The sequence below is a fragment of the Hippocampus comes genome, unplaced genomic scaffold (genome assembly GCF_001891065.2).
Source record: "Hippocampus comes isolate QL1 unplaced genomic scaffold, H_comes_QL1_v1.1 scaffold66, whole genome shotgun sequence".
NCBI classification, from domain to species: domain Eukaryota; kingdom Metazoa; phylum Chordata; class Actinopteri; order Syngnathiformes; family Syngnathidae; genus Hippocampus; species Hippocampus comes.
The window spans coordinates 300,964-316,656 of NW_017805003.1; the positions used below are offsets into that span (position 1 = coordinate 300,964).

The 15,693-nt window shown below is 40.9% G+C and overlaps 1 protein-coding gene and 1 long non-coding RNA gene across 3 annotated transcripts in view; one reads left to right on the forward strand and one right to left on the reverse strand.

The window, feature by feature from the left end:
* The window catches only part of gabrb4 (gamma-aminobutyric acid type A receptor subunit beta4), a 148,392-nt gene that overhangs the window by 64,812 nt on the left and 67,887 nt on the right, over positions 1-15,693 (reverse strand). The gene's annotated exons all lie outside the window — the stretch shown is intronic.
* The window catches only part of LOC109508685 (uncharacterized), a 37,628-nt gene continuing 35,890 nt past the window's right edge, over positions 13,956-15,693 (forward strand). Inside the window, exon 1 of the long non-coding RNA XR_002166736.1 lies at positions 13,956-14,439. This is a non-coding gene — a long non-coding RNA (uncharacterized LOC109508685). The remainder of the gene's footprint in view (positions 14,440-15,693) is intronic.

Below are 15,693 nucleotides of genomic sequence, written 5' to 3' on the forward strand. Positions count from 1 at the left end.
TTTTGTTTTTTTGTTTTTTACCCACAGGTACAGATGACGACTGACAGAACCCTTTCTACGATGGAACTTTCCTGTACGACTGAGAGCCTCCACAAGCATATCAAAATGAAAAAAGTTGATGAGACGAGTAAGAATGGCCTCAAATAACAGCAACAACTCCATAAATGAAAGCTAATTTTCTCTCCATAGGTCATTTCTACAATGCATCACTCTTCTCTCCAACATAACTGCCAACCTACTCTTGAGGTAGATTTACAGCCAGCATCAGCTACGTGTCTAGATTCCAGACAGCGGAGTTATAATGAATATGTTGATGTGAGCGCCCTTCCTCCTGCCTCACTCTTTTATTCAACTGACTGGAGCAGGCATGCATTGATCAAACCTGCCTTTGCAGCACCATCTGGTGACCACCACTGAGATTCAGTAAGTCTGCTTGTAGATGATGGGGGGGCGCCCCCGCACCAACCCCCATCGTGCACCTTCTTGTAGTACCAGTCTTAGCCTCTGGATGGAGTCATGTGTCCTTCCTCCCCGATGATGCTCAAAGGACAACAGCCATATGAAAGCAATATACATTTCTTCAACACGTCTTGGTCAATCTGTAATGTATTGTGTTGTTTCCCTTGCAGGAAACAGAGCAATTCTGTTCCCTTTGAAATTCTGTGCAGGGTGTTTTTTTTTTTTCCTTAAAAAAAAAAAAAAAAAAGGAAATTGAGTTGCATTCATCCTTGGAAGCGCAACTCATATCCTTTCATTTAAAAAGAAAGCCTCCGCTCACCCACTCGAGCATTGTGTGCACCTGCATGTGCCTTTATGAAACTCGGCCTCTCCAAAACCAATACTCAATTCTCAATTTTGAGGAATGAATTCAAGACACAAAAAACACAGAACGGATCTGTTTACCCAAAACTGAGTTTGGGTATAACTCTTTAACATTAACAACAACGTTTTTTTACACGTCAAGGTTCGTCCTCGTTCTTGATCATCTCTCTTATTGCAATGTGCCCCTTTTATGTGTATTTTCAGTACGATAAAATTAGCAATACTTGGTCTAGACTAACAAAGAGACCAGAAATAGAAATGTTTCTTGTCACGTGTCATTTGTACTTTCTTCCTTGTCTGAATCTTTCTTTACAGTATCTCGCACCAAATAAAGACGATAGCAAGACACAATGAGAACAAAAGACTGGCGATGAATATTTTGCTCCTCAATTTTGTTAATCAGGCAGTCAACCCAAAGACCAAAATGCAAATACTAAACCAAATCACTCGAAACACCTCGCTATGGTACAATACCGTTCTACACGAAAGAAAAATCTGCATAATAAACACGTAAATGAATACCCCTTTACAACAGTGACAGAATTGGCCTTTGTGTCTCGCGGTTAGTAAGCAACAGCAGCACATTAAATAACCTGAATTGTTTTCCATGATATCGTGTGTCATGAAAGAATGCAAACTGACAAAAGTGTTTCTATTCAAGAAAAAATATCCGTAGCATGTACTTATCATACAAAAGATAGTTTGTGTGGCCTATTGAGATAAAGCAGAAAGGATTCCAATTTGTGATTTGTGTTTTATGGTTATCTTCATTTTTGCAGGATTCATGCTTGACCACACTCAGGCCACATTTTCAAGGATATCGCATTTAAAAACACCGTTGGCAATGTAAGATTTTTTTATTTTTTCATGCATAGCAAAGTACTGCATCGGACTAAATAAATCAGAATAAATGGAAGAGCTTCACGAAATACTGTAACTGTTTCTTGCCATTCACAGAATATGTCCATTCACACAGCACATCGATCACACACTGAAAAGAAACACCTCATAGCATGTCTCAACAGTCTAATTGCCCAAGGATTTTTATCCACGGCATCATTTTTGCAGGATTCATATTTGACCACACTCAGGCCACATTTTCAAGCATATCGCATTTAAAAACACCGTTGGCAATGTAAGATCTTTTTTTTTTCATGCGTAGCAAAGTACTGCATCGGACTAAATAAATCAGAATAAATGGAAGAGCTTCACTAAATATTGTAACTGTGTTTTGCCATTCACAGAATATGTCCAATTGTCCATCCACACAGCACATCGATCATACACTGAAAAGAAACACCTCATAGCATGACTCAACAGTCTAATTGCCCAAGGATTTTTATCCACGTCAATTATCAATTCATTTATTTATTTTTGTTTGAATTACAAGCTACACACAGCATACTCTTGCAGGATCCGTCACACGTATTCAAGCGATGGAAGCCTGTTCTTTTCCATTTGGTCACTTTCATCGACCACCGCCAGTTTGTCAATTTAGTTCTGATGCTAAGTCACTTCAAAGGCACTCCGGACTTGCTTTCTTTACGAAGGACGCATGTCATTTAAAGTCTGCACATAAACCTGTCGTCCTTGCTTCAAGTCCATTCATGGTAGGAAGACGTATTACTTGTGACCTCTATATTTTCTCTCGTTCAATGGCGTATGGCACTCTAATCAGCTAAAACAGAATGTGATTTACATTTGCTGTTATTTTCCCTCTCCTGTACCACAGGTTTTAGCCATAGCCAAGGGCACTCTGAACCGACCACATGCAACCTCCACATACCAGCTCAGACTCTTTCCCTGCCAGAGAGGTAATGATTCACGTCCTTAAAGCCAGCCTCTGCAGTCTGGGATCAGACAGATGCTGATTTGCATCCGGGCAGGGAAAAACTTGGTCCACCATTAGTTAGCATCATAAGAGTCTATAAAATAAGTCTTGAGATGCGCTTTACTAGGTCCCCTCACTTTAAACTTTGTGCCCCGGGGGACCCGATCAGGGGCCCTCACAATTTAGCTCCAATACACTCATCAGTGCACGCGAACCCCTCCACTACGATAAGGTGACGGCTCAAGGTGCAGCAGTCAGGATTTATTGGTGCCTGCATTTGAAAAAAAAAAAACAAAACCTTCAGCTCATTTTAGCTTCCATTTTGGACTTTGCAGTACCCGAGGCCCCAAGACAGCATATATGAGGCTGCAGGCTGGAGTATAAAGGATTACAAGGCTTTCAATATACCACTCTAAAAAAAAAATTGTTAAGTGAGGCTTAATGTGGTCAAGATAAGAACTCCATTTTTTTTTTTTTTTTTTTTTAACTTTGCTAAGAGTGCACTGGCTGGCTGTGTAATTGCAGAAGTTGATTGGGAGTTAAACTGATCTGAACAAAAGGAGATGAAAGCAAGGATACAAACTGCTCAGAAAGGGATAATGTAATGGGAAGAGAAAGACAGAGGCGCCTTTTTCACATGATCATTAAAACGAAAAGAGATTGGTATGGTGTCCTGGTGGGTTAGCTCATTTAACGGCCATGAAAGCACAGCTCAGGGGTAAAAAAAAAAAAAAAAAACCCTGCTGTTTTAGATACAAACATAAGATGTGATGAGATTCTTCCCAATATTTTTAGATTAACCTTAAATGCATCCCAACTGGACACTTTCTCAGCGAGTATCCTTTAATAATACGTTGAAGGTCGTGTATTTCAAATGTAAATTAATCCACCACTTAATAGCACCACAGGGTGCAATTTTATAAGATAATGTACAAAATGTACATGGTGAGGTACATCAATAACTCTTTGTTTTCCTCCAATCAACTCCAAGCTTCTACGCTACAACATCGTTAGAACAGTTCACAATCAATATTAATCTGACGTGATGAAAAAATAAAAATAAAATAAACACATCGTACGCACCAGAGATGGCAGGCCTTGTTCAGTGAATCCGAAATCTGATTGCTTGGGCTCACCCAATGCGCGCAATGCATGAGTTGTATTGAGGAAATTTCAGTCTGTGATCAAATTTTTCCTCTTTGCTGTGGTCAATGATTATCCATTGAGAAGTATAAGTTAAAATCATAACACTTTTTCCAGTACAAATTTAAAACAATGGTGCCTTGAGATAAAAGTTTAATCCGATCGATTTCCAAATATTCGGACCTCAAATCATCTTTCTCCATTGAAATGAATGGAAATACAATTGATCCGTCACAGCCACCCCAAAAAAACAACCCAAATTATTCTTCAAACGTGATTTTCTTAAGAAAAATTACGCACAACAGGATCACACAGTGTTCACATTTTTACACCTAGTGCACCATCTGAGCTATCAAGGCTCATGCTTTTGTACTTTGTAATTCACCTCATCTTGTAAACCTCTGCCTAAGTAACAAGACGGCATTTATGTTGAGCGTAAATCATAGTCATAATCGATTATGGGCACTTGCAAGTGGCCGTGTCAGGCTAAAGATTTAACTTATGTCCAGTTTGACAGAAGTGGAGGCTGATCTTGCCTGCAGGAAGTAAATCATTCTTTGTCGAACTGCATATGGACATCACACAGCTGACTCGGACCCATTTACTCATCTTCCATTTTGGCAAGCTGTGCAAAGTGCACTCAGACCAAGGAATGACGTCATCATAAAATCATGGCACAAATTTAAAGTAGCGAATGATTGAGTGAATCTGCGAACGGAAGGCAAATCATTTGCTTGCTGATAATTTTGCAAACTTAACAAAATTAGATTAGGAAAATATCTCGTCAAGCACTGTTATTTATGTCTATTGCTGGCATCGGGTGGAACCTCCAAAATCATCACTTTTAGACTGGTCAATAATTGTGTGGATTGACCAAGAGTGTAGATTTGTGAAAAAAAAAAACACTCGCTTATAAAAATCACTTATATAAAAATATGAGACCAATTTCAACTGAATCACTAACGCCATGAGAATACTTCCCTGTTTTGACGCCTTTAGGCGAAAGAATGTGAGTCACCTCCTTCTCTTGCAATCATTTCCAAAGAATCCTGATCATTAGTATTGAATGTCTTCCAGCATCATGTCTGCCTTTCTCACCTTGACATCACAGCTCCATGCAAGCAGATCCAATTTAGACCAAAGCTGCTTGCTCTCCACATTCTGGGCCCAGAGCCAAAAGGCAATTATTTTGTCCAATCCAAAATGTTATTTAAAATAGTGTCCTGCAGGGTGATGGTATAGTCACCTCATTATGGAAATACTCATTTGCAGAATATGCAGGACAGTCTATTTCTATTAAATGCCAGGCCATGTGAACAGTATCAGCTCTGAACACATGACGATGTTCCCTTCAAGTATTTCCAATGTGCTTTGTTTCGTGCAATATGTGGTCATAATCTCCGGGCTGCAAAACGACCCTCCCCCCCCACACACACACACACAATGATCAATTTTAATTTCACCAAACAAAATTGAGCTTCCAGACAAGGCCATATATATATTTTTTTTTGAAGTAGAAGATGCATCTCCTTAAAAAAGTTTCTAGATCCGGATGATTTTATTTCATGCAACCACTTCACGAAATAAAATGGATTCAATTTAAAACATTTCTTTCAGCGCATATTGAACACCTGTGAAATTAGTCCTAAAGATCTGCTGAACGTAAATGTCAAATGTTTACAGCAATATTACTGGGGGACATGAGATAATTTTACGATTTAGTTTGCAGCCCAACCTCGAGGGACATCACGAATCTGTACGTTATAACGGTAATTCGTTGTAACCATTTCCAATAAAATGGCCGTCAACTACGATGTATAACATAGTGTGAACACTTATAGATGTAAAAATATGAAGATCTAATACAGAGTAAACATATCGATTACAATTACAAAAAAACAATTACAAAAAAAAAGGTGCTTTCAAGCCTTATCGTGGATATAAATAAAGATATATTGTTTACATTCTGAGCCCTTTGCAATGTTGTGCAGTATTTGCTGTGAAGCTATAAGATTTTAAAATTCAGAGAAGCGAATTCAGTGACGCAACTTATTTTGAGCCTTTCCTTGCAAGCCTTGCTATTACCTCAACTGCACATAAACACGTGTCCTAAATATTTTGTCCAACAATTCTTTGCTTATGTTGATGCGCTGGCAGGAATTTAAGAAGAAGACAAAACCTTTTTATTTGTGCCGGGGCTGCAATGATGTACTTTGACTTGTGACATTTGAAAATGGACTTTAAGTCACACATACTCCTCAATTCTGATTATTTGCTCTGACAGCGGGGACACTTTCAGCTCACGGCGAAGGACTTTAGGTCACATTGGTCCATTGATCATGCATTCAACCCAAAAGCTGACAAGATAATTGCTCTGAAGCTTTTTAGAATCAGACTGTACATCCTCTGCTGATCATAAAAAATCAGGAGCGCTCTTGTCACCTTTCTTTCTTCCATCATGCCTGTTAATTTCATATTCAATTGATAGTGCAAAAACGAGATACGCGGAAATGATTCGTAGCGCTTAAATGTGCACGACTGATTTGCGTTCATCTTAATGGACGCCGTGATTGTGATTATAACAGCTTATACCTTCCGTAAATAGGTCAAATGCATTTGAGGAAACGCAACCTGCCCCTATATCATAAATTACCACCAGCAGCTTTCCCCCTTGAGATGAATGTTCAGACTGCATCCCAGATACAAAGAAAGTTTTTTTTTTCCTCTTCTACCACCGCCAGACATTTGCTCTTTTCTTTTCTTTATCTGTTTGGAGAGATACTACCTTTTGGCTGTTTACGCAAGCCCTGGTCACATTTTTCAAGCTGCTAACGGCTGGGCTCGGGCTTAAAGCTCAGTGTTTCCTCTCTTTATGCATTTTGCATCCATATGGCTAATCTAAAGCGTTCGACACCTTCCCTTGGCACCGAAAGCCCTCCAGAGTAAACAAAGCTGAATGTGGGGCCTTGCTGTTAAAAAAAAAAAAAAAAAAGCGGGTGTTTGTTTTCTTTGGCAAGAGAGTGGCTTTCTTTGCGCTCGCATTTCCCTGTGGGTGCACCGAGGCTGACCTAAGTTGTGCCTACTCAATAATTCTTATTTCCTTTCCACCTAAATGTCATAATGATGAATGGTTGTCTCTCAACGTTCATCTATTATTCATCACTGTTGGCTTACTTTGAATTACTACTTCAATGTACTGCGGCAAACTGTTTACTTTGCTACTGCCAATGGCATCTCGGGAGAGGTTCCTCAAGAATACTGTATAGCAATGGGGACTTCGAGGATTTTTCTTCATACAGTTTACATTCTTCACCTCACCAATTTTCAAATTCAAACAACTCAAGCGAGTGCTGAAAAGATGCTTCGTCGGCCACGTTTACATGAAAAGTTGTAATCACGATTCACTCGTAGCTGGGGCGGAAAAAAAAACACTCCAGACACTACAGTAAGTTAACCATTACTCTACGAATGGAATGCATTTCAACTTCTTGTGTTTGCATCTATCCGGCCAGCTATCCATTTTCTATATCGCATATCCTGTCCAGGTTTCCAGAGAGCTGGGGCCTATCCCAGCTATCACCGGTCAGTTGCAGAACACTTATTCTCGCCCAAATTTAACATGGAATTGATTGATTTATGATTTGAGACTTTCTTCATGTTATAAATTAATTTTGCTGCCATAACAAGGCTTTTGTGGTTGTTGCTCTATTGTGTTTAAATATGTAGAACCGTCTCTTTCATGATCTATGTGAGTGCTGTAGGGGGAAAATAAAAAAAAGATCTCATGAGGATTTATTTTTCGAGGTAGTCCACCCCCCCCCCTATAAATTCTGAATACAGTTCCATCTTAAAATCCACAACACAACCACTACCTCTTTGAAGACTCCACACTGAGCTAGCCGGCGGGCAGGCAGACGGGGTTCCTCAGCGCCATTGATGCTACATGTATCGAAAAACTGCAGGAGCTACCTCTTTGAAGACTCCACACTGAGCTAGCCGACGGGCAGGCAGACGGGGTCCTCAACGCCATTGATGCTACATGTATCGAAAAACTGCAGGATCCCTCTGAGGATGAACATCTAAGAAAAAGATACTATGTGATATTTGGGGGGCTTCGTTTCATGAAAAATCAAATGTTATGATAAAGAATAATCGAAATGAAACGTGTGAGAGCTGCATTCACAGTTGCCTCACAGCAAGAAAAGCGTGTGTTGTTTATATGCTCGCTGCTAGCTTCAAGTCTCTTCATCACACCATCCAAAAAAAAAAAAGCGTGTAAGGGAGTTTAAATACTGTAGTTGTGGATGTGAGAAAGAAGTACAATGCAAATTGGCCGGTGTTAAAAGTTGAAAGACACCGTCCAAAACAGAATGTCACCGTTGCATTGATTCCACTCAAAAACAAATTACCCGAGAATGTAACACTGATACGTTTGTTCATATTCATTTTTTTTTTTTTGCTGCCATGCAAGTTTTGAAGGTGGCCTAAAAACTCTGCGAGGCCACTCAACAGCCAGCAGGTGATTCACGCTTGTCCATGATGAAATGTTTGGCCGACCCGCCAGTTGTCAAAGTGTCAAAAATGAAGGTTCACGTTCACGCACGGATGGATGATACCCTAACCAGAGCAGGTGGAAAGGTCTTGTCAAATATGTAATGTTCAGTGTTTCCACTCCCACTTGGTGAAAAACGATGGGACTGAATGCCAGAATGGAACGTTTGGGTCCTGAAAACGAGAAGGCATTTCTTTTGACCACAGATGTTATCCATATCCCGTTTTAATGACGACCTGAATGTATTTAGAATTCAGGAGGACTTGTTCACTTTTATCGGGGAACGAGCGGGGAGACTTTTAGCTAAAATACGTTGTTGGCCATCATTTCAGACATTTTAGGGAAGACCGTTTAAAGCGGGGAAACACTAATAGGATGAATGAGCTATCCTATTAACAAGGTGATGAGATCGAAAATGGGTGAGAGCAAAGATGGAGTCCTTGTAATAAGCCAATGGCCGTGACCATCTGAGCGTGGGTCTGTTAGCAGAATACATACACAATTATTTCGGCTTGAGACGACTTCAGGTTCCTCATTCGTGTACCATAAAATCGTCTGGTCCGCATGGTCATGTTACGCATCATTATCACCTCGAAACTTTATGTTCCGCTTAACTGTGATGGGTTTTTTTGTATGTGGCGTTTACTCTCTCGGGATTTACAGGTCATCATGTCTGGAACATTTGGGAATCTACTCAGCACAAAGTAAAACTATTTTCGCAAGAAAGACACCAGGCAGAATAATGAATTGTGCAAGGACATGTTAAAAACCATCAAGCTCTTTCAAAAGCAATTAGCATCAGGCTTCACAAAGTTTATGTACCGATACCTAAAACAGTTGCAGATTAATTAATTGTTGTTGTTTTGGGTTTTTTTATGACTCATCCACCTCACTGAATGATCTAATAGACCTACAATATGGTCAGCGGTCCCCAACCTTTTTTGCGCCATGAAATGTTCCACGTATAGACACATTTTAATGGACCGTTCTTAGAAATACAGTAAATCGAAGCAAACAATTATACAGTAGATACAACGAAACGTCACGCTCATTGCCGTGGTTCGAATTAGTCGTAGCACTACAGCGTGTTTCACACATTCATCCCAGAATGAACATGACATTATCGGTACAACGAAGAGTTCATACAAAGCAACTGAGCAGCAACTTAGCATAATGATAGCATGTTGGGGAGGGGCGGGTTGCTTTGCAGTGGCAAGTTACGCAGTGATTGATCTCATCTGACAACATCTTGGCCATCTGCACATACAGGTGGCAAATTAAAAGGGAAAATGCATCAGCGGAACAACTGCACCTTGACATGTCCCTGGCATCAAGGGCCATTCCCTTATTTGGTGTTGGAGGCATCTTATCAGCAAGTTAATTAGCTGTTCGATTGCCATTTGAGACCCGGTGACATGAAGGCCAAAGCATTCACATCATTTCAATCTTTATCATGTGTGAAACCGCTCAGACTTAGAAATGTCAGGAACCAGCAACACATAGGCAACAGAATATTCTCCAATACATGTTTATGAGCATACGGGGGAAAAGCTGCTACATTACAAATGTAAAAAAAGATCGCCCCCCCCCCCAATAAGTGCTCATCGTGAAAACGTGGATTTAACTACCGTGTCACCAAAAACTGACTGTGTTTACTGCCAGGTGCCGCTTGATGGGCACGTGTCTTATTTTTAGCAATACAGTACACATCCGCTCTTCATATTGAACTGTTAGAGCAGAGGTGTCAAACTCATTTTTGGCATGGGCCACATTTTAGTTGGCGATTCACTTGGAGGGTCGTTATGACTGAAACCATATAAAGAAGTCAAGAATAACTGTTGATTCAACTATTGTTTAAGTTGCTATCATGAGGGGTTTGGTAACAAGAAAATGCTTTGAATATATCTCTTCTTTATTACATGCGAGAATTTAAAATTTTGGTCGACATTTTTGAAAGAATCATGGAAGTTGACATGTTTGAGCTGCTTTCGTGGGCCACATAAAATGATGTGGCGGGCCAGGCCTGGCCCCCGGGCCTTGGGTTCGACACCTGTGTGTTAGAGAAACATCCTATCCAATATGTTGGCTCTGTACTGACACAGTGGGCTCTATGTTTGTAGCTGGTATAAAGGGAAATGCTGGCGTATTACGATTTTGGTGCTGGCACTACTCTCGTTGGGCCTATTTGGGAAATTGACTGGCCACTCTGCGCCACCGTGGGTCTTTTGATCTAGGGTGCCCCATTTGATGTCTGGCCTGTGTGCCTGACAACCTGTTGGCTGGACGTCGGTCTGAACTTACACCTCGTCAGACTACGTCTAACTTTTGGCGGGATGGGCTCGTCTCAACGTGACTTTAATTCATTTGATTCATTCACAGGCAGTGTGTGTTTTTGAGTGCATGTCATTTTGCATGTTTTAAGATCATCCCAATGGCTGGCATTCAGCTCTGGTGGCGGGGGGGGGGGGGCAAATTCCCAATTATGGTGGGGCAGGGGATAGATACATGAAGTTTCACTGACAAGACCACCCTCATTAAACTCAGACAGGGATGAATCTGCCTCCAGTCGGGAGGTGCCCCCACAACCCACGTTGTCCCCTTTTCATTTTTAAATGATCATATACGACATTTAAATTGCGCTTTATTTTTCTCATGGATTTCAATGGTATTCTCGTGTCTCAGGAAATCTCCATGTTCCATCATTTACAGCCAGCCTCAGAATTCAATAAATCATGCCTCTTTGGTGTTTGCTCACTCATTCCTAGGTTACACTGAATCCACAATCTAAATTGGTACAATCACTTCACATGATATTACGCTCCAAGGATCAGGCATTATAATTTTTGTTGTGAGTTATCTTGAATAATATGTTTTTTTCTTAAAACAATGTGAAGACAATTCTTTATGTTACATCACGAGAAAATTGACTATTGGACTGCAGCGAGATCCCCTCCTGTTTTATTCATTTCTGCCGTCACATTTGCGGCCATTCGTTGTATCGATAGCTGCCGCTTGCCAAAGTGTGTTTGGACAAAAAAATAAATAAATTCTCTCTGCTATTCTCTTCCAACTGTTGCTTATAAGGGAATCTTTTTGGAGGTATTTGCTCAACTGGGTGCGATTCAAATGTTAATGTTTTTTTATTACATTCTTTTCACACACTCTATTTTTACTTCCATTCATGAAATAAAACATCAGCTCCATTAGCCGTGATGTGGAGGTTGCGTCTGGCTTCTCCGCACTTTCGTTTCGACTCAACAAATAGAGATCCCTGTGTACACATACGCTTTAACTTAGGCAAGCTAAATTTTGATCAACATTTCACTCTTGCGCTTCTTGTCCACAAGCAGGGACTAATTAGCAATAGCAGCCGACACTCGCACGTATCTCGGTGTCAGTTTTTCCAGAGCTTACAGTATAATTGTTAGCTCGAGGACACGATTACGTCGGCTTAAAGGAATTAATGAAAGGAAGCTAACTGTAGGGCGCTTGCTAACTGTTGAAAAGCATGGAAAGGGAACATTATGCTTGATTCATTTTACCATTGCTGCCACATGAAATAGATGTAAGATGTTCTTGCTTTCAGCCATGCACAGGTGCTTGGAGAGGGTTGCATTTGAAAACAGAAAAGGAAAGCGATTAATCATATTTTGTGTTTGCAGAGCAGGCGGCATTGATGTTGGCAGCCACGGGGCTTTTTTTTTTTTTTTTTTTGGTTTAGGGAATTTTACCTTCAAATAAACACTCAAAGCCTACTTAAACTCTCCCTGGCATAACCATTCGGCACAGTCGATTGATTCTATTTGTTCACCATAGCTCATAGCTAATTTATTACAACCATTAATTACTTTCAGAGTCTCAAAAGGTTTCAGTGAAACACCGTACTAAAATGGAACCCCCAATCTAAGGCCCACAAAGGGAGGAAAGGGAAGCTCCTTGGAAACTTAATTAAGAGTTAGCAAAAGTGGCAAAAGTAGGCTGCTCGCACTCTGTAGTTAAACAGAAGTACAGATACTTGGTAAAGGAAAAGTACCGAGTTGCTTCGTTAAAAATAAATAAATAAATAAATAAAAAGTACGGACTGTGATGTAAGTGGTAACCCCTTCAAATAAACACTCAAAGCCTACTTAAACTCTCCCTGGCATAACCATTCGGCACAGTCGATTGATTCTATTTGTTCACCATAGCTCATAGCTAATTTATTACAACCATTAATTACTTTCAGAGTCTCAAAAGGTTTCAGTGAAACACCGTACTAAAATGGAACCCCCAATCTAAGGCCCACAAAGGGAGGAAAGGGAAGCTCCTTGGAAACTTAATTAAGAGTTAGCAAAAGTGGCAAAAGTAGGCTGCTCGCACTCTGTAGTTAAACAGAAGTACAGATACTTGGTAAAGGAAAAGTACCGAGTTGCTTCGTTAAAAATAAATAAATAAATAAATAAAAAGTACGGACTGTGATGTAAGTGGTAACCCAGTAAGAAAGGAAATAGAACATCTTTTGTTTATCAGTTGTATACAATGTCTGTTTTGATAACTAATCACAATGAAATAAACAAATATTTCACTAACTATATTTGATGAAGGAAGAAAATACGAATTTGTAACCATGAAGGAGCTTAGACAGGGAAACAGGAGACCAGACGTTGCAGTTTCAAATAACGAGTGTCCATTGGTTCATAAAAGAGAAGTTCAAAGTCTTGAAAGTTTGTGCTCGTCTTGAAAACAGACTCAGGGGAAGAGGCGTGGTCTGGGCTTGTTTGAGGTTTGAGTTTGGAGGGCAGTTGGGGCATTATAAAGCCAGCAGCCAACGACATACACTTGTTACTTTTGTTTTACTATATACACTACGAACACTTTTGATTGATGCAAACAAATGTCTGTTGACATCTTATATTTATTTTGGAATTGTATTATTTCATAACCCTTTGAGGGAAAATTTAGATGCTACGTTTGGCGGACACTAGCTTTCACAATAGTCACAGCTAACTAGTTGAAATTTTGGTATATGGAAGCCAATACGAAAGCCTCAGTTCTTCACAATGAGTTCCTGCTGCCTGTCTCCTTTTTTTTTTCTTTCTGTATTGCTGCTGTAAAACACTTTGAACAAATTGTACAATGCTGCTTGCATGTCTTGATTTGTGATCTCATATAACCTCACCTTTATATGCAGCATAAAGCACATATCGGGTCAGTGGTTCGTATGGGTTTTCACACACGAGTGAGAGTTGGCACAGTCTCCTATGTTTACGACAAGAACAGAGGGATGACACCTTGCACCCTTGAGCCCAATCTGGAAAGAAGACGAATCTCATCCTTCTTCTTCGAGACAGCTCGTCTCTCTGATTAAACCAAAACATCCCCCAAGGTCACACAAGAGGGAGTAATCTTCTCCCATTTCCTCCCCTCCCCTTTGCACCGAACTCAAGTGAGGTTGCTAAATCACTCTCAGCTCGGCATCTCTCGTCATCGGTAACTGGACCTTGGACGCCTGCCTCTGAACCGAGCGGAACAAGTGGGTCCATCCTCTGCAGTGTTTTCATCAAGCCGCAAGAAGGAGCAAAAAAAACAAAAAAAAAACGGGGGGTGGGGTGATCGGGGGGCGTATGCTGCATATGCTCGATACTTGTAACGTTTTGTTGGTTGGGGTGGGGGGGTCCCTTCCAGTTGTCGAGCACATTACAAGGCAACGAGGCAAGCTCTCCCGCAAGCATGCGATGCGCGTCCACGTGGCCGGTGGAGCGCGTGACAGATCAGCGCCGCTAACGCAGCCCCCCGCGGCTTCAGGGTTTGCCCCTCCTGAAGAGCACCAATCTGAGATGGCTACATGGAGGGGGCGGGAAGGATAGTTTGAGAAGGGCTGAGCTTTTTTTTTTGAGCGAGGACGCCAATTTCTCTGTTATTCTATCACTGACAACAAGCAAAAAAATAAAAAATAAAAACAAAATAAAGGAATCCCAAAAGGCAGCAGAGAGACATCAGCCGGACCACGCGTCAGAACCTCATTAACTCCAAAGACCGGAGGGGGGGAAAGAAGCAGAAACAGCAGGAAGACGATCTTTTTTTTTCTTTTTTTCTTTTTTTTATACAAGTGGTGAGAGCTGCTTTTTCCTTTTCATTCCTTCTGATTGTGCTTTGCTGCGATGCGTTGAAGGTGCCGCACATGTGGTGGAAGGCGCTCAGTTAACGTGCACGTTTCGTTCGCATGCAACAACTGCGGCTTGTGGCGCGACTGCGGTGTATGGTTTAACAGGTCTCCTCCATGCATGCGGCTGTGTTGTCTGTCTGCGTGTGTGGGGAACGTTTTTTTTTTTTTTATTGGTAGGATGGGCTTTGAACGGCACTGGATTGGAATGACCGTATTTTGCAGTGGTGTCCAGCTCGAGCCCACTGACAAACCAATGCGGCACTAAAGAAGGCAGCGCTGATGGTGACACGTACTTAATGAGCAATTAAAAACAGCGTGACGACGCGTGACGCAAATTAGAGGTTGGCGCAAATACTGGAAATGCACATGCGGCACTGTCCCTGTTTGTTTGGAAAGCTGTCAGACACAACCTGCCGCAACCAGTGACAAGGCTGTTGAGCAGACGCTAACTTAACCTTGGAACCAAAGCTCCAGTATACACCCCCCCCCCTCCCTTTGCTCCACACCGTCTTAAACCCATCTTTCCGATCAACACCGCTGAAGACAACATGCACCTAGTAATATGTTTGTGAAAGCTGTATGTATTTGATGTGTAAGGTTAAAAAGGCAAAGGTACTTTAATTAACAACGTTTGATGACATGCTCTGCATTTATCGCATCCTTGCGGATCAGTGGGCTGCCACTGTGTAGCACCCTGGAATCAGATTGAGGGCTTGGTCAAGGGAAGTGGCTGGAAATTATATTTGATTTCTGATGGGAAAGCAGCAAACATGAACAAAGACAGACCTGGGAGAACAAATCCACACAGGAAGGCTTAAAGATGCGATTTGAGCCAGAGGTCTTGCTCGCATCTTTTTCGGTGTAAGGTGAAAAAAAAAGGGCTGCTACTTTGAAGAATCAAAATTATTAAATATATTCTGTTTTGATCCAAATTTTGTGTTTACAAAATAATTCCATCGATATTTCTTAATTGTGTCAAGGATTTTTTTAAATAATGGGAAAAAAACGTGATTTTAAAGGGTGTTTCCGAACTTTTAACTTGTTCTGTGCATGAGTTGTTTTGATAGCTGTGCCATCTACGTAATTGGTTTCACATCATATCAGAGGTCCAATGAATCCAACAGAGAAATACGGTAGAGTCAACAATGGAGGTCATTGAGAACTTTATGTTCTTTCTTCATGACGTCATAACAATATTAA